Genomic DNA, 19,067 nt, shown 5'->3' on the forward strand with positions numbered 1-19,067 from the left:
AATTTATAAGCTAAAAAACAAACAACGCTATTAAAAAGTAGGCCAAGGCCATGAACAGACACTTTTCAAAGAAGACATACATGTAGCCTACAAACATGAAAAAATGCTCAACATCACTAATCATTAGAGAAATGCAAATCAAAACCGCATGCGATACCATCTCATACCAGTCAGAATGGCTATTATGTAAAAGTTAAAAAAAATAACAGATGCTGGCGAGGTTGTGGAGAGAAAAGAAAGCTTATACACTACCAGTGGGAATGTAAATTAGTTCACCTATTGTGAAAAGCAATGTGAAGATTCCTCAAAGAACTTAACACAGAATTACGGCCAGGAATGGTAGCTCACACCTGTAATCCCAACACTTTGGGAGGCTGAGACAGGTGGATTGCTTAGGTCCAGGAGTTCTATACCAGCCTGGGCAACATGGTGAAACCCTGACTCCACAAAAAATACAAAAATTAGCCTGGTGTGGTGGTGCATGCCTGTAGTCCCAGCTCCTTTGGAGGTTAAGGTTGGAGGATTGCTTGAGCCTGGGAGGCAGAGGTTGTAGTGAGCCAAGATCACACCAGTGCACTCCAGCCTGGGTGACAGAGTGAGACCCTGTCAATAAAACAAACAAACAAACAAACCAAAATTACCATTCAACCCAGCAATGCCCTTATTGTGTATATACCCAAAGGAATATAAATTTTGTGTAATTAAATATTCTACCACAAAGACATATGCACAAGTATGCTTATTGCAGCAGTATTCACAATAGGAAATACATGGAATCAACCTAAATGTTCATTAATCGTAGACTAGATAAAGCAAATGTGGTACATATACACCATGGAATATGACACAGCCATAAAAAATAGTGAGATTATGTCCTTTGAAGCAACATGGATGGAGCTGGAGATCATTATCCTAATGCATAATGCAGAAACAGAAAACCAAATACCACGTGTTCTCACTTATAAGTGGGAGCTAAACCATGAGAACACATGAACACAAAGAGCAGAACAGCAGACACTGGGGCCTACTTGAGGGTGGAGGGTGGGAGAAGATCAGAAAACTATCAGCTGGTATGTTTACTACCTGGGTGACAAAATAATCTATACACCAAATCCATCACACGGTTTACCCATATAAAAACCTCCACATATACTTTTGAAATGAAAGTAAAAGTTAAATAGAAATTTATCATTTTGAGGGAAGAATCTATAATATATTAAGTTTGTTTCTGTAACATTTTTCCTCTTATGCAATTAAATATTTTTATCAGGACATTTGTAGCTGTGATTACAAAAAATAGTATAAATAGGAAAAAATAATAAGGACATTCTAACATCTTACTTAAGAAATATAAAACTAGAAATGTCAAGGGACAGGAGCACCTAAGCCAAAGAAATGTTAGACCTCTTTAAATATCTTAAGAGAAGTGTCCAACTTAATGAATATTATGCTGGTATTCAAAATTGATGAAAGATGAAATGGAATGTTTTATGTGACTTAACCTTACCCATGTCTGTCCATTCCAGTGGACATTTGTTTTGATTGTTCCTTTTGATTGCTGGGTTGAATCAATTTACTGGCAGGGTTGCAATTAGTCTGTATTTTCTTTTTTAGTATAAATAAAATCAGTGTGATGATAAAATGTTTAAAGATGAGTGGTGGATTTTGCATAAGGTAAAGAGCATGGTACCTGTACAAGCAACTAAAAGTAAAAATATAGAAATGGAAGAAAACTGTATCACTGTTTAGTCTTTTATTCTTTCATGTTCTCATGGCCACCAAATCTTTTTATAAATAATTCAGTATTTATCCAGCAGTATTGTAGCCACTCAATACTGACTTTTAATGTTAAACATATGGGCCAGTGAAAGAAGAATGTGAAATTTTCCCTAGACTAGCTCCAGAAAATTAACTCAGCCTCCATTCAGGATGCCCTTACATAGAACAGCAGAAATTGTCATGTATATTTGACCTTTATACATGTCTATAGTCCTCAAAATATCTTTTGCACAGGCCTTCTATGGCATTACTCTTCTCTTTTCCTTTGTCTTAATTTTTTCCATCTAGAGAATTATTTATTCAGGAATCCATTGTATTTTGTTCCCTCAGAAGGTAAGAAAAAATACTTCAAAAATTAGAACAGAAGGAGGAAGTAAAAAATGAATGGAGATTGAAAATATTCAAGCCAGAGGAAATGAAAACATAATCCTAGAGTCATAAAGTAAAAGAACTAGCAGGAATTCTGTAGTTTAATCCAAATATTTTAGTTTAAAGATAAGGTGGGGGAAAGTAGGAAGAGCCATATGACTTGTAAGGCTCACACATCTAATTTGCAAAAGATCTGATACAGGAACTCAGATCTGCTTGACTTTTTAGCATTTGCTTCACTTCCTTCATTGTTTTATCAAGAACTTTCTGAGTAGCGTTTATAGAGGCAGCCTCACTGCAGAAAAGAGCAACAGCTGCAGGAATCTAACACAAAAACGCACTGCAGTAACCGAGCCCAGAAGGATTCCTTTCTCCAGCAAAATTCCTTGGCAGGCTACAGAATTAGCTGGTAGGGATGTGTTATCAATTGACATTAGTGAATAAAGTAATTGCCACCAATAGATTCCTCCCTTTTTTGTTTCTTTTAGCAGATTCACTCATTATCTTTTCGTACCCATAGAGGAGCAGTGACAGTAATATCCGCCTTATTAATGTCTTTTTTGCAACTGAACTGTCAAGATCATCATAAATAGTTTTCTATTAATCCCAGAAAAGATTTAGTAAAAATAGACAGCAAAGATTGCAAGTGAAAGTTTCAATGACATGAAGATTTTATGCTTTCTTTTTATTATTAAACAACATTGTTATGGTTGTTATAGTATAAATGACAATATCCATGTACTTAAAACTGTCAGAAGCAGAAAAAAAATCTTATATATACTTTAAAGCAACGATAATTAAAAAGTCTCAATTTATTTTTTTCTGTAAGATTTGTCATTAATATTTTTTCTTTCTAATTTATTTATTTAGAATTATAAACAAAACCTTACATTATTAACTAGTTTTTAGCTCTAAACTTCAGCTTGATTTTACCCATTGCCTAGTGTCATCTGCCAGGTCAAAGAAGCTGGCCATTTTTTAAATGAGTGTGCATAATCCTTAGGGCTTTAATAACCATTAACATCAGGCCCTTAAGTTTCTATGGAGATGATGCTTATTTGTAGATCTAAGATTTGAAGCATAAATTCTCACATCCAGAACAACCAAAGCTCATATTATGAAGATTGTCTGATAATTACATCTTTTATACCCTTTATCTGGTATCTGAAAATTTCCAAGGTAGTTTTAGTGGGATAGCCAATATTTTAGGAGCTAAGCATTCATTATTAAAGCAAGATTTCTGAGAAGCCATGTTGTTTAGAGAAAAAAAGAAAAAGAATATAGATAAATAAAGGCAAGGCAAGAAAACATTTGATAAACAGCTGAATTCTTTAGATACACATTGTTGGAACTGCTTTTTATTTGAAACGTGTTAGCAATATATATATTTCTTAAGAAATTTACAAAACAGCAGATGCATTAAAAGCTATTATATAAAAAAGTCTATACTTGAAAAACAAGTAATTTCAGGAAAAATAAGTAGGCATAAGACGATGGGTTGAGGCCAGGCACGGTGGCTCATGCCTGTAATCCTAGCACTTTGGGAGGCCGAGGAGGGCGGATCACCCGAGGTCAGGACTTTGAGATCAGCCTGGCCAACATGGCAAAACCCTGTCTCTACCAAAAATACAAAAATTATTTGGGTGTGGTGGCATGTGCCTGTAATTCCAGCTATTAAGGGGGCTGAGGCAGGAGAATTGCTTGAACTTGGGAGGCGGAAGTTGCAGTGAACTGAGATCATGCCACTGCACTCCAGCCCGGGCAACAGAGCAAGATTCCGTCTCAAGAAAAAAAACAATTAAAAAAGACAAAAAGACACTATGAGTTGAAACTTAGTTAACACGTCTCTCAAGAAATGGCACTTGCTGAAAACTCACATTGTCTATTTTCATAATATTCCTAAACTTTGAGATACATGTTATTGGTAAAGACTTCTTCTTTTGGAACCACTGTATATAAAAAGTGAATAAGTAAATCTAGATTGGAAAAACCATTACTCAGACTTAGTATCATAAGCAAGACCTTGATTTTATATATAGTCATTCTCTGCCCTAAAGAATTGGATGGATTCTGCTCTAATTTAAAGTGTAATTCACTATCACTCAAATGCTACTTTACCACAATGTTCATCACAGAAAAATAAGCAAGACAATAAACTCAGCAAAAGGATTGTAAACTTTGCAGAGTGGATTTTGAAACATAAGGAAACTGGTTTTCAGTTGGACGTGGGTTTCTTTATACTGCTTAGTTTGAGCTTGAGGTTAATTGTTAATCCCGTTACTGTTAGCTCTCTTTTATAATGTCTCGGATACTTTGGTTCATTTTGAATGGATCTAAATTATATCCATAGTTGCACTAACTCTTTGTGGTAATTTGTAGATAGAAGCATCTATTTGCAAGGGCCAGGTGGTTGCAGATGGGTCACAAAGAATAACTTTTCGATTCGTAGTGAAAAACATAGAGACACAAATTAAATGATAAGCTCTTGTATAGGAGAAAACATTCACAAACAACAACTAGAAGGATCAGCATTTTTTAATGGGTTCCCTTTCTTTGGCTCTATGGAGAGAGAGTATCTCAGTAAGATATTACCAGCGTTAAAATCATTACCCAGTATATGGGCAGATGGCCGGCTGATAATTGTTTATGGGGACAGATGGCAGTTCCTTGTACCCTCTTTTTAGTTTCTGTGTTTTTAAAGCTCAGCAGTTGCAATGTGAAGCCTTCATAGGACCATAAAATACAAACCACTTTAAATAACTCTGAACCAGGGTTTTGACTGATGTGCTTAAAAGAAACAGTCACAGTTTGAAACTCCATCTGCAAAGAGATACTAGGTGTATGGCCCTGCAGGTTATAATTTATAGAAATAGCAGGCTAATTTGGGCTATGTCTACACATAGACATACAAACTGGCATAAACAAAATAAAGAATTGAATCCAGTCAGGTATTTTACCCTCTACCAGGGAGGCAAATTTTTAGTACTTAATAATCAAACACCAGCACGTGTTGAACATTTGGCTAGGGTTCGTGAGAGGTACAAGAGAAGTTCCATATCTTGTGCTGACTTCAGAAGATAATCTATATGAGGAGTGAAAGGATAAATAGAGAGAGATCATTGCAATACAAGGCAGAAGGTGTTAAATGCCAAGTGACAGAGACAATAGAGCTAGAGAAGATCAAATAGAGAGCGATCACAGTGGATATGAACATTTACTGAATACGGGTAGCCATAGGCTGGGCAACAAAAAGATCAGTGAAAGTTTTGCTGGTGGAGAAAATGTCATAAGCAAAGACACAGAGCAGGAGGTACAGACCAAGCCTGAAAATTATCTTCTTGTTTATTGCACACTATTTTTATTTCTCCTATTTTAGTCTCCTTTTATAACATGGTAAGAGATGGTAAATGATATACCTTTTTAAATTAATGTAAAATAATAATTTAAAAGATTAACAGCTGAGCCAGAATATATGGGAACTTGAATTCTGGATCCCTGATTTCAGACATTGTCCTTAAAATAACTGGGAGGGCTACTAAATGATTTTAAGCAAATATTAAGTTTTAAAATGCTATTTTTGGGAGATATGTCTGGCAGACACGTGGAATAGATTGGGGAGGGAGAGCCTAGATGGAGCTCATTTAGGAAATTGTTGCTATATTTCGGACTAAGTATCTAAAATATGGTAGAACCCATGAGGAAGAAAAGAAAGACAGTAGCCATTGTAAAAGAAGGGTCAATATAATGTGTGACTGTTTGCATGTGAACAGCCGACAATAAAAGCAAGAGTCAGAGCAAATGTTTATGGCTTAAATGATTAGAAAAACGATTTTGCTTTCTGGCAATAGAAGTTAAAAAGACTAGGAAGGAGGAGGGAATCGTACATTTGGATTATTGTTTGTAATGCTATTGAGACATCAAAGTGGAGATGTGTAGAAGTCAGGTGATGATTTGGAGAAAAGACAGATTTTGAGGTAAAGATTATGGAGTCAGTTACTAAGAGTAATAGGTGAAATGATAAAGGTGGATGAGATCTAAGGGAGAAATGAATAAAGGAAATAGCAGTGTAATAAAGACTAAAGCTTGTGAGCAATACCAACTTTTTAAAACTAGCTGTTAGTTTTGTTTTCAGAACTAAATGTAATGCTTTTTTTTCTCTCCTTAAATACATATATGTATGACTGTGTTTATGTACTCATGTATGTTTGTGGTGTCTGAAAGTCAAACATATATTAGTGCGTTCTTAGTGAATGCAGAATATTGATTTCTTTTTTCTAATTTTATTTTCCTTTTGGAAATAATGGCATAAAGTTTGCTGGCAGCACAATCCCTTAGCTGAATATTACATTAAAATGAGGCCACTGAAAATAAATAACAACAGACCACTGCAAATAAAAAACATGGATGCTTGCTTGTATCAGCAGAAAAAAATGTAGTTTTGATTCAACTGAAATTTTTTTCTGCATTTTAAATAACACAAACACATTAGTAGCAATGTTATAATAATAAGTTTATTTTCCACAAGTGGTTCTTATCAGGGACTACAACAATAAATTTTACAGCAATTTTGCTGTTTTTAAAACTTCTTTGCGTTAATCACATGTGGTGATTTTCTTTTGTCTTTTTTTCTTTTCTTTTTTTAATATCTTTAAAAAAAAAAAGAACCAGGACACCTGTGGAGAACATTCAGGTTTGTTACACAGGTATATGTATGCCATGGTGGTTTGCTAAACCTATTGACTCATCCTCTAAGTCCCCTCCCGTCACCCCCCACCACCCAACAGGCCCTGGTGTGTGTTGTTCCACTCTCTGTGTCCATGTGTTCTCATTGTTCAACTCCCACTTTTGAGTGAGAACATGTGGTGTTTGGTTTTTTGTTCCTGAGTTAGTTTGCTGAGAATGATGGCTTCCAGCTTCATCCATGTCTCTGCAAAGGAGATGATCTCATCCTTTTTCATGGCTGCATAGTATTCCATGGTGTATATATACCACATTTTCTTTATCCAGTCTATCATTGATGGGCATTTCGGTTGGTTCCATGTCTTTGCTATTGTAAATAGTGCTGCAATAAATATATGTGTGCATGTGTCCTTATAGTAGAATGATTTATATTCCTTTGGGCATATACCCAGTAATGGGATTGCTGGGTCAAATGGTATTTCTGTTTCTAGATCCTTGAGGAATCGCCACACTGTCTTCCACAATGGGTGGAACTAATTTACATTCCCACCAACAGCATTAAAGTGTTCATATTTCACCACAGTCTTACCAGCATCTATTGTTTCCTGACTTTTTAATAATCGCCATTCTGACTGGCATAAGATGGTATCACATTGTGGTTTTGAATTTATCTGATGATCTGTGATGTTGAGCTTTTTTTCATGTTTGTTGGCCACGTAAATGTCTTCTTTTGAGAAGTGTCTGTTCATATCCTTTGCTCACTTTTTGATGGTGTTGGTGTTTTTTTCTTGTAAATATATTTAAGTTCCTTGTACATTCTGGATATTAGAACTTTGTCAGATGGGTAGATGGCAAAAATTTTCTCCCATTCTGTAGGTTGCCTGTTCACTCTGATGACAGTTTCTTTTGCTGTGCAGAAGCTCTTTAGCTTAATTAGATTCCATTTGTCAATTTTGGCTTTTGTTGCAATTGCTTTTGCTGTTTTTGTTATGAAGTCTTTGCCCATGCCTATGTCCTGAATAGTATTGCCTAGGTTTTCTTCTAGGGTTTTTATTGTTTTGAGTTTTACGTTTAAGTATTTAATCCATCCTGAGTTAATTTTTTTATGAGGTGTAAGGAAGAGGTCCAATTTCAGTTTTCTGTATATGGCTAGCCAGTTTTCCCAACACCATTTATTAAATAGGGAATCTTTTCCCCATTGCTTGTGTGTGTCAGGTTTGTCAAAGATCAGATGGGTGTAGATGTGTGGTGTTATTTCTGAGGCCTCTGTTCTGTTCCATTGGTCTATATATCTGTTTTGGTACCAGTACCATGCTGTTTTGGTTACTGTATCCTTGTAGTATAGTTTGAAGTCAGGTAGTGTGACACCTCCAGCTTGTTCTTTTTGCTTAGAAATGTGGCTATACAGGGTTTTCATTTATTCCATATAAAATTTAAAATAGATTTTTCTAATTTCTCGAGGAACGTCAATGGTAGTTGGAAGGGAATAGCATTGGATCTAGAAATTACTTTGGGCAGTATGGCCATTTTCACAATATTGATTCTTCCTATCCATGAGGATGGGATGTTTTTCCATTTCTTTGGGTCCTCTCTTATTTCCTTGAGCAGTGGTTTGTAGTTCTCCTTGAAAAGGTCCTTCACATCCCTTGTTAGCTGTATTCTTAGGTATTTTATTCTCTTTTTAACAATTTTAAATGGAAGTACATTTATAATTTGGCTCTCTGCTTGCCTATTGTTGGTGTAAAGGAATGCTTGTTATTTTTGCAAATGGATTTTGTATCCTGAGACTTTGCTGAAGTTGCTTATCAGTTTAAGGAGTTTTTGGGCTGAGATGATGGGGTTTTCTAAATATAAAATCATGTCATCTGCAAACAGAGACAACTTGACCCTCTCTCTTCCTATTTGAATAGGTTTATTTCTTTCTCTTGCCTGATTTCCCTGGCCAGAACTCTTAATACTATGTTGAACAGGAGTGGTGAGAGAGGGCATCCTTGTCTTATGCCAATTTCAAAGGAAATGCTTCCAGCTTTTGCCTATTCAATATGATATTGGCTGTGGGTTTGCCATAAATAGCTCTTATTATTTTGAGATATGTTCCATCAGTACCTAGTTTATTGAGAGTTTTTAACATGAAGGGATGTTGAATTTTATCAAAGGCCTTTTCTGTATCTATTGAGATAATCATGTGGTTTTTGTCTTTGGTTCCGTTTATGTAATGTATTATATTTATTGATTTGCATATGTTGAACCAGCCTTGCATCTCAGGGATAAAGCCGACTTGTTCGTTGTGGATGAGTTTTTTGATGTGCTGCTGGATTTGGTTTGCCAGTATTTTATTGAGGATTTTTGCATCGATGTTCTTCAGGGATATTGGCCTGAAATTTTCTTTTTTTTGTTGTGTCTCTTCCCGTTTTTGGTATCAGGATGATGCTGCCTTCATAAAATGAGTTAGGGAGGAGTCCCTCCTTTTCAGTTGTTTGGAATAGTTTCTGAAGGAATGGTACTAGCTCCTCTTTGTATTTCTGGTAGAATTCAACTGTGAATCCATCTGGTCCTGGGCTTTGATTCTTGTTGTTGGTAGGCTATTAATTACTGCCTCAATTTCAGAGCTTGTTATTGGTCTATTCAGGTATTCAACTTCTTCCTGTTATAGTCTTGGTAGGGTGTATGCATCCAGGAATTTATCCATTTCTTCTAGATTTTCTAGTTTATTTGTGTAGAGGTGCTTATAGTATTCTCTGATGGTAGTTTGTATTTCGGTGGGGTCAGTGGTGATATCCCCTTTATCAATTTTTTTTTTTTTTTGAGACAGAGTCTTGCTCTGTCACCCAGGCTGGAGTGCAGTGGCACGATCTCGGCTCACTGACAACCATCTCCCCGGTTCAAGTGATTCTCCTGCCTCAGCCTCCTGAGTAGCTGGGACTACAGGTGCATGCCACCATGCCCGGCTAATTTTTTGTATTTTTAGTAGAGACGGGGTTTCAGTCTGTTAGCCAGGATGGTCTCGATCTCCTGACCTCCTGATCTGCCTGCCGCAGCCTCCCAAAATGCTGGGATTACAGGCATGAGCCACCACACCCGACCCCCTTTATCATTTTTTATTGTGTCTATTTGGTTCTTCTATTTCTTCTTGATTAGTCTAGCTGGCGGTTTATCTATTTTGTTAATTTTTTCAAAAAAAAGACACAGCTCCTGGATTCGCTGAGTTTTTGGAGGGTTTTTCATGTCTCTATCTCCTCTATTTCTTCTCTGATCTTAGTTATTTCTCATCTTCCGTCAGCTTTTGGATTAGTTTGCTCTTGCATCTCTAGCTTTTTTAATTGTGATATTAGAGTGTCGATTTGAGACCTTTCTTGCTTTCTGATGTGGGCATTCAGTATTGTAATTTTCCCTGTTAACAATGCTTTAGCAGTCTCCCAGAGATTCTGGTACATTGTCTCTTTGTTCTCATTAGTTTCAAGGAACTTTTTGATTTCTGCCTTAATTTTATTATTTTCCCAGACATCATTCAGGGGCAGGTTGTTCAATTTCCATGTAGTTGTGTGGTTTTGAGTGAGTTTCTTAATCCTGAGTTCTGATTTGATTTCATTGTGTCTGAGAGACTGTTATGATTTCAGTTCTTTTGCATTTGCTGAGGAGTGTTTTACTTCCATTTATGTTGTTGATTTTAGAATAAGTGTCGTGTGGCACTGAGAAGAATGTATATTCTGTTGATTTGGGGTAGAGAGTTCTGTATATGTCTACCAGGTCCACTTGATCCAGTGCTGAGTTCAAGTCCTGCATATCCTTGTTAATTTTCTGTCTCATTGATAGGTCTAATACCGACAGTGGGGTGTTAAAGTCTCCTACTATTATTGTGTGGGAGTCTAAGTCTTTTTGCAGGTCTCTAAGAACTTGTTTTATGAATCTGAGTGCTCCTGTATTGGGTACACATATATTCAGAATAATTAGCTTTTTTGTTAAATTGTTTCCTTACCATTATGTAATGCCCTTTGTAGTTTTTTTTTTTTTTTTATCTTATTTGGATTAAAGTCTGTTTTGTCAGAGACTAGGATTGCAGTCTCTGAGTTTTTTTTTTTTTTCTTTCCATTTGCTTGGTAAATTTTCCTCCCTTTATTTTGATTCTGTGTGTGTCTTTGCACGTAAGATGGGTTTCCTGAATACAGCACACCACTGGGCCTTGACTCCTTATCCAATTTGCCAGTCTGTGTCTTTTAATTGGGGCATTGAGCCCATTTACATTTAAGGTAAGTATTGTTTTGTGTGAATTTAATCCTGTCATCATGATGCTATCGGGTTATTTTGCACACTAGTTGATGTCGTTTTTTCACAGTGTCATTGGTCCTCATGTTTTTGTGTGTTTTTGCACTGGCTGGTACCAGTTTTTCCTTTCCATGTTTAGTGCTTCTTTCAGGAGTTCTTGCAGGCTAGGCCCGGTGGTAACAAAATCCCTCAGCATTTGCTTGTCTAGAAGGGATTTTATTTCTCCTTCACTTATGAAGCTTAGTTTGGCTGGATATGAAATTCTAGGCTGAAAATGCTTTTCTTTAAGAATATTGAATATTGTTCTTCAATCTCTTCTGGCTTGAAGAGTTTCTTCTGAGAGATCTGCTATTAGTCTAATGGGCTTCCCTTTGTAGGTAACCTGGTCTTTTTCTCTGGCTGCCCTTAACAGTTTTTCCTTCATTTTGACTTTGGAGAATCTGATGATTATGTGTCTTGGGGTTGATATTCTCGTGGAGTATCTAAGTGGTGTTCTCTGTATTTCCTGAATTTGCATGTTGGCCTGTCTTGCTAGGTTGGGGAAGTTTTCCTGGATAACATCCTGAAGTGTGTTTTCTAGCTTGTTTCCATTCTCCCTGTCTCCTCCTGGTACTCTAATAATTGTAGTTTCTGTCCCCTATTTTTTGAAGGCTTTTTCATTCCTTTTCATTCTTTTCTTTTCTATTATTGTCAGCATGTCTTGTTTTAGTAATTTGGTCTTCAAACTCTGATATCTTTTCTTCCACTTGGTCGATTCGGCTTTTGATAATTGTGTATGCTCCACGAAGTTCTTGTGGTGTGTGTTTTCAGCTCCATTAGTCGTTTAGGTTCATCTCTAAACTGGTTATTCTAGTTAGCAGTTCCTCTAACCTTTTATGAAAGTTCTTAGCTTCTTTGCAGTGGATTAGAACATGCTCTTTTAGCTCATTGTAGTTTTTTTATTACCCATCTTGTAAAGCCTACTTCTGTCAATTCATCCATCTGATCCTCTGTCCAGTTCTGCATCCTTGATGGAGACCTGTTGTGATCATTTGGAGGAGAAGAGGTATTCTGGCCTTTTGGGTTTTCATCATTTTTTCATTGATTCTTTCTCATCTTTGTGAGTTTGTCTAGTTTTGGTTTTTGAGGCTGCTGACCCTTGGATGGGGTTTTTATGGGGGCCTTTTGTTGTTGTTTTTGTTGATGTTGTTATTGTTGCTTTTTGCTTGTTTGTTTTTCTTTCAATAGGTCCCTCTTCTGTAGGGCTCCTGCAGTTTTCTGGGGGTTCACTTTAGGCCCTATTCATCTGATTTGCTCCCATGCCTGGAGACGTCACTCAAGGAGGCTGGACAGCAGCAAAGACGAGTCCCTGCTCGTTCTTCTGGGACCTCTGACCTCGAGGGACACCAGCCTGATGCCAGTAGAATCACCCCTGTATATGGTATCTGACAACCCCTGTTGAAGGGTCTCACTCAGTTGGATAGCACAGGGTTCAGGACTCGTTTAATGAAGCACTTTGTCCCTAGGTGGAGAGGGTGTGTTTTGCTGGGGGGAAACCCAGTCGTCTGGGATGCCCGGATTCCTCAGAACTACTAAGAGGAGAGGCTAAGTCTGCTGGTCTTAAGAGACTCTGGCCACCCATCCCCCTAGGTGCTCAGGCCCAGGGAGATCCGAATTCTGCCCCTGAGCCTCTGGCTGGAGTTATTGGAGATCCTGCAGGGAAGCCCTGCCCACTGAGGAAGGATGGGTCAGGGTTAGACCTGAAGAGGCACTCTGGCTGCAGACTGCCACAGCTGGTGTGTTGGGCTGTGGGGACAAGTCTTGGGATCAAGCCTTCCATCCTCCCAGGCTCCAGCAAAGAAAAAGTGCAGTCTGGAGCTATAGAAGTTGATGCTGCCCTTCCCCTGCCCAGGGAGCTTAGCTTGCTAGGCAGTTGCGAATCCCAGGGCTGGCTGCTGCCCCTCCCGCAAAGAACTCAAAGGGCTTAGACAGCAGGCAGCTGCGGTCAGTGCTGGTCGCCCCTCCCATCAGGAGTTCTGTAGGCTTAAGCAGATTCCAGCTGAGACACTGTAAGAATCTATGTTTCGGGGTTGGGATGCTATGCCCCGGTGGCGTGGGTTCACGAGTGGGATCTTCCAATCCATGGACTGCACAGTTACATGGCAAAAGCAGAGTTTCCCGGCTGGGTAGCATGCTCACTCACCACCTCCATTGGCTGGAGGGAGGAGGGTTCCCCTTCCCCATGTGGCTCTCAGGTGGGCGGCTGCACCGCACTGTTCTTCCTTCTCTCTGTGAATCACGTCAGCCTTCTAGTCAATTTTGATGAGAGAACCTGAATACCTTGGTTGCCAGTGAAGGAGTCAAATGCTTATTATGGTTTTTTTCTATGGGAGCCTCCAACCGCCCCTGCTTCCAGTTGGCCATCTTGGCCCTGCCCCACTGTGATTTTTATTTATTTTCAACATAGCTTAATTCTGCTTTAATTCTCCAGAATTCTTGCCAGATATCAAATTCAGGAGGTATAAGTACCACTGTCCCCCTCAACACACAAAGTGGATATACATTTTGCGTTAAAACTGTGCACATTGGAGAAGAAATAGCCTAAAAGCATTGCAGAATTCTTGATATGGGGGTGGATACTGCTGTTTATTCACTTGGTCCTGACCCAAAATGATAGGCAGTGCTTCAATTGGAGGAGACATTTAAGACTTATAATGGGCTCTGTGTTATTTTATTTAAATATTATTATTATATAGAGTTTGAAGGGGCCTAACCGCCACATTGTTTACACTCAAAGCAAGCAGACACAAATCTATGCTTGATTTTACAAAGTGATAGAGAATCACAGCCATACAAGTTAGTTCATTGTATTTTGAGAAAACTGTGCAGGAGAAAGTCCTTAACTATATTAAGCTTAAATCAGTACCTCAACTATGAGAGACAAAAAAGATCAAACTGCTTTTTGACTTTTCAGTTGTATTTTTAATTTGGACTAAGTGTTACTTCTCTGCGCCCTTTTACCAACCTGTGTTTGATGCTATGATAAAGTTTCCCAACAATCAGTTAATATCTGTAGTGAGGAGGTGCATGGATGTAGACTGTGAGCTCTTTGAGTGCAAGGAATATATTTTTCACTGTAACCCCTATAAGTAGCAGTTAGCGCAGTGCCTGTTACACAACAAGTGGTGTGTAAATGTTTGATTAAAGGAGGATGGGAGGAAGGCTTGGGGGGAGGAAAATGGAAGAAATATATAGCAGGATAATAATTTATATTATCTTTGCTGATTTTGATGTTTAATAGGGCAGAGTCTTTGAGTGCAGTGTGTCTTGGTTAGCACATTTTATATATTTATATAAATATGACACATATAAATATGGTATACTTGTTTATATATATTTAGATATATAAATATTTATGTATAATATATGTATATCAATATGAATGCTAAAACTACACATAGTGTCTCTAGTCTAGGCTAATCTTGACATTTTGTACACAAAGATGTATTTTTCTTTGAATGACAGGACTTTATGTTAATGAAACAATAACTTGAGATGCCTAAAACTCACTTTTGGCATTTTGTCACTAAATTTTACTACTGTTATTCCACCTAGATGTATCCAATCCCAAGTGGTATTACTTGAGGGAGAGGTAAGAAACTCTAACAGTTCATCATGGTCCCATGAATCTTGAAGGGCTTAAGAACAAACAAAACAAGCAAAAACATTGAAGCCCTCTGTTACAATGTAGCTACATTATTTAGAAAAAAAAAAAAAAAAACCCATACAGATTAAATAAGTCAGTAATGGCCAAGGTAAAAAGAAAATTTCTATCCTTCTTTTAAGTCGCCTAAAATAATCTGATGTTTCCTTGGGTTGGCAGAACTTTGACATGTTATCTTTGTACTGATGGGGTCGGGGGAAACTAACTTACACATAATTATTATGGATGCCCCAATTTTCATTTGGACTTAGAGTTTCATTGTCATGTATAAATTCCAAGACAGTGGAAATGCTTATTAGATTTCTGTCTGGACCCCATTTGACATCCTGATGAACAGAGAAAGTATCTTCAAGTCTGGTAAATAACTACATTAGCAGGCAGGAAGAGGTATTAAAAGTCTGTATTTTCTATGCATCAGTCCAGCACAGTAGAAAGAGGTCTTCAGGACATTGTGCTAGTGAGAATAATCAACCAGGAAGCCAGCTACTTTCAGAAGTTTTTTAAAATTTAGTACATGGAAAATAGGACAGCCAGTCTCTTTTATGGCAAATGCTTTAGTGTTATACAAAAGGATAAGAATATTAGCATATTGGGAAGGGCATTAGAAAGAGGAGTGGAAGCGGTCAAATAGATGGCATCTGGATGTATAGGAAAAGAGACTGAAAACAATTTTAATGAATCAGGAAAATTAAACAAAACTATTCAATGCAATATTTAATCATTTCCAAGTACAATGTAATGCTGATACCGAGTACACATATATTCCCTCCCATAAATGCATATATGCATTAAGCCCACCCGTGTACACTCAAGCGCATCTATACTCTCATCAATTCAACCATATTGTAAAGTCTGCACAGGTATATGCATATTCAAATGTGTGTGACAAACACTGTCAGAATAAAACCATGAAAAGAGTAGTCTACTTCAGTTTGTAACTGGTGGCATTCTTTTTTTTTTCTGCACAAATAAGTATACTGCTATTGTATTCCAAGAACACTTTCACATATTAACTCGTTTTATCCTCACAACAATCCTATGAAATAGGTACCATTATTATGATTCTCCATTTAAGAGATGAGCAAACATCATCATCATCAACATCCTCATATTTCAGTTACTGTGATATCAGCTCTTGAGATATTTAGGATATAGTTGGGATCTTCCCTGGGAAAGAGGCCTACTCAATAGAGAGAGGATGGATGAACCCAGCCATTAGCTGACCTTGTGTCTTCTTGCCTTTCACAAATACTATTTGATTTTTTTATCAAGTATTCCCAAACCTCAAGCTTCACTTTCTCCTTTAGTAACATAAAACCTGCTTATTTTAGCCTCTCCTTTTACTCCTCTCAGAGTCCAGAGTATGTGGGAAAATGTTCTCTCTTCTATTTTTCTGTTGAGGTTGCTGTAGCATACTTTTTTTTTTTTTTTTTTTTTTTTTTTTTTTTTTTTTTTGCTTATTGAAGCACCTAAATTAAGGAATTTCACAGCAGGTTAACCTATTCTTCCACTGGGCACATCACTGACTGTCACCTTAGCAAGCAGTCCTTGTTAGTAAAGTCTCATAGGTTTTAAGAAGGTAGTGAACCACCTTAACTACAATAACCTTATTAAGATAAACGATGGCCTTTTGGATTTGGGACTGAAATAAGCCATTCATCCTGTGTTTCAGCTGAAATACTGTAGAGAAGGAAAGGTGCCTATAGCAGCCCAAATTTGAAAAAAGGCTGTATCTGATGCCTTTCCCTTGGAATTTCAGAAGTGACAGATCATTGGGAAAAATAAGAAAACCCATCCAAACTTCTGCAACCTGAAAATACTCAGTTTGAAATGTATAATAATGAAATATATATGAATCATAGGGCTCGGTTGAACCAAAGCTTTTCTGGATTGAGAAGGAATTTGGAAATCTTGTAGTCCAATGGCTTCCATCTCCTTACTTGTGTAATAGAAGAAAGAAGTGGACCATATCTAATTTATCTTTGTCACTTTAACAACACCTGACATAATGTCTGGCACAGTTAGGGTTCAATACATGTCTGTGGAATTGTTTTATACTGAGAATTATGAGTGACCTGTTCAAGAGTACACAGCTAGTAATGGAGGAGAAGACTGTATTAGAACCCTCCTCTGATATCTGCTACCTGTGCTTCTTGCAATTTACAACAGGAAGAGCCAATTATTATTATTTTGTTGTTGTTGAGATGGGGTCTTACTATGCTTCCCAGGCTGGTCTTGAACTCCTAAGCTTGAGTAATCCTCCCACCTCAGCCTCCCGAGTAGCTGGGATTACAGGCACATGCCACCATGCCTAGCTAGGACAGGGACTATTTTGAAAGTCACATTTTGAACCCCTGGAACGTTAACCTATACAAAAGCCTCCTCAACTCCAGATGGATGTTAAGGTGAACCTTAGTCATGCCCTTTGAAACCGCATGGTAATAGAATTTGGAGTATTTACTTCTTGGCACTCCTCTTAACCTTTGTTTGTTTTCAAAATGGAAAAGCCACGTGACTCTCCAGTTCATAGCTGTGAAACTCAATTATTTTTTTCAGGGATACACAGTTTAAAAAGTTTTAAATATAAGCAAATTCATCCAGAGAGGACAATGTCCTCGTATTTCCATTTTCTAGGAGTTCAGTCTACAAAGATACAATTCTTCATTTTAGCCATAATTAATTACTTTGAGAGTATGACCTATTTCACCTACGGGACCACAAAGAAAGCACAGAAAGCAGGCCAAGTTATAACAAAGCATCCTTCCCAGCATATTGCAAGCAGCAAGTGACATTTAAGGGAATAGCCACACAGCCTCAGTCAAACAGTGCATTCTCACAGGTTAATATTATTGGAATTATTAACTTCTGAATTGCTTCTAGAAGGATCTACTTTGCACATGACAGGACTCCTGTGGTTAACCGGGAAAAAAAAAACCCCCATAAATTACTGAGCAGCACACATAATTAAGGAGTAGAGCAGGAAAGGAAAAGGGTTGAGGTGTTTTTGAATGTGCGGTCACCACAGAGAAAAATTAAGCAATATAATAAGGTGACCAAAACCCAGGTGTGCCAGTCTTTGTCTGCCCCAATCCCAATCAGCTTCAGTTCTGAGAATTTTCCACCAATAAAAGTATTAGAAGTGCCCAGTCCTTGAGCCAATTCTGACAAAAACAGCCAGAAGGTCATTAATAACAGTGAGAGCCTTAGGTGCTAGGCATTGTTCAATCCTCTTGAACAGATTATTTTAATTTTTAAAATAGCCCTATGAGGTAAGGATTATTAACCATTTTATAGGAGTAAACTGACACACAAAGATGTTAAGTAACTTGCTCACATGTCTCAGTTAAGACAATTCTGCTATATGTCCCCCAAATTTCAGTGGCTTAGCAGAATAGTTATGTCTTGCACACAAAATTTTACACAGTTTGTAAATGGCAAAGTACCTTGCTCGGTGTCCCTTGCTTTATAATTAAAATTGAATTAATTTTCCAAGTCACCACTATTTATTTTTTGCACAATGAATTACTTTTATTTCTGTACTCGTCCATATTTCAGCATTTAGTAGTCCTAAACAGAAAGTGGAGAAATACAACAATTTGCCGGGAAGTCAAGCCCACCAACAATGATCTGCTGGGCACACCAAGTTATTTGTTAAACCCCTGCTGAGGAGCTCGTGAAGCAGCAGCACCAAAACCAAAGTATGCGCCAAATTTAAAGTTCTTTTTGTTCCAGTTGTCAGATTCCAGACTAGGCCACAATGGACTGCAAGGATGACCAAAAGAAAGTCCTGTTTAATACTTATCCAATTTTTAGAAGCAAAAGCAATTACAGAAAAAGAAAATAATTCAGAGGGATCATGTGTGCTTACACATATCTTCATGTGGCCTTTTTCCAAGTTTAACCACCAAGGACTCTGACAGCTGAGAGTTCTGAATAAACTTGGTGGCTGTAATTTTCACCTTATCAAAACCTGAGCTACAAAAACCCATCAGCTGATGATGACAGCAGAGGGTGGTAGAGCTGAGGACTCAATATGCATTTCTTAGGCTGATGGAGAGTGAATATACACAGTTCCAAAACGTAACCAGAGCAGTTAGAGAGTCTTTGCAACCTTACCTGATGGCTTCTGGTCAAAGCAAGGAAGTGTCATGGAAAGCACTGTGTAGTGATGGTACAAAAAGGAACTTGAGGAAGAGGGAGAAAAAAGCAGCACCCCTCCATAAAGGTGGGGAAGAAAAGATATGGGGAAAGCACTAAATTACTCATTGATGGC

Source organism: Pan paniscus, chromosome X (assembly GCF_029289425.2).
Source record: "Pan paniscus chromosome X, NHGRI_mPanPan1-v2.0_pri, whole genome shotgun sequence".
NCBI classification, from domain to species: Eukaryota; Metazoa; Chordata; class Mammalia; order Primates; family Hominidae; genus Pan; species Pan paniscus.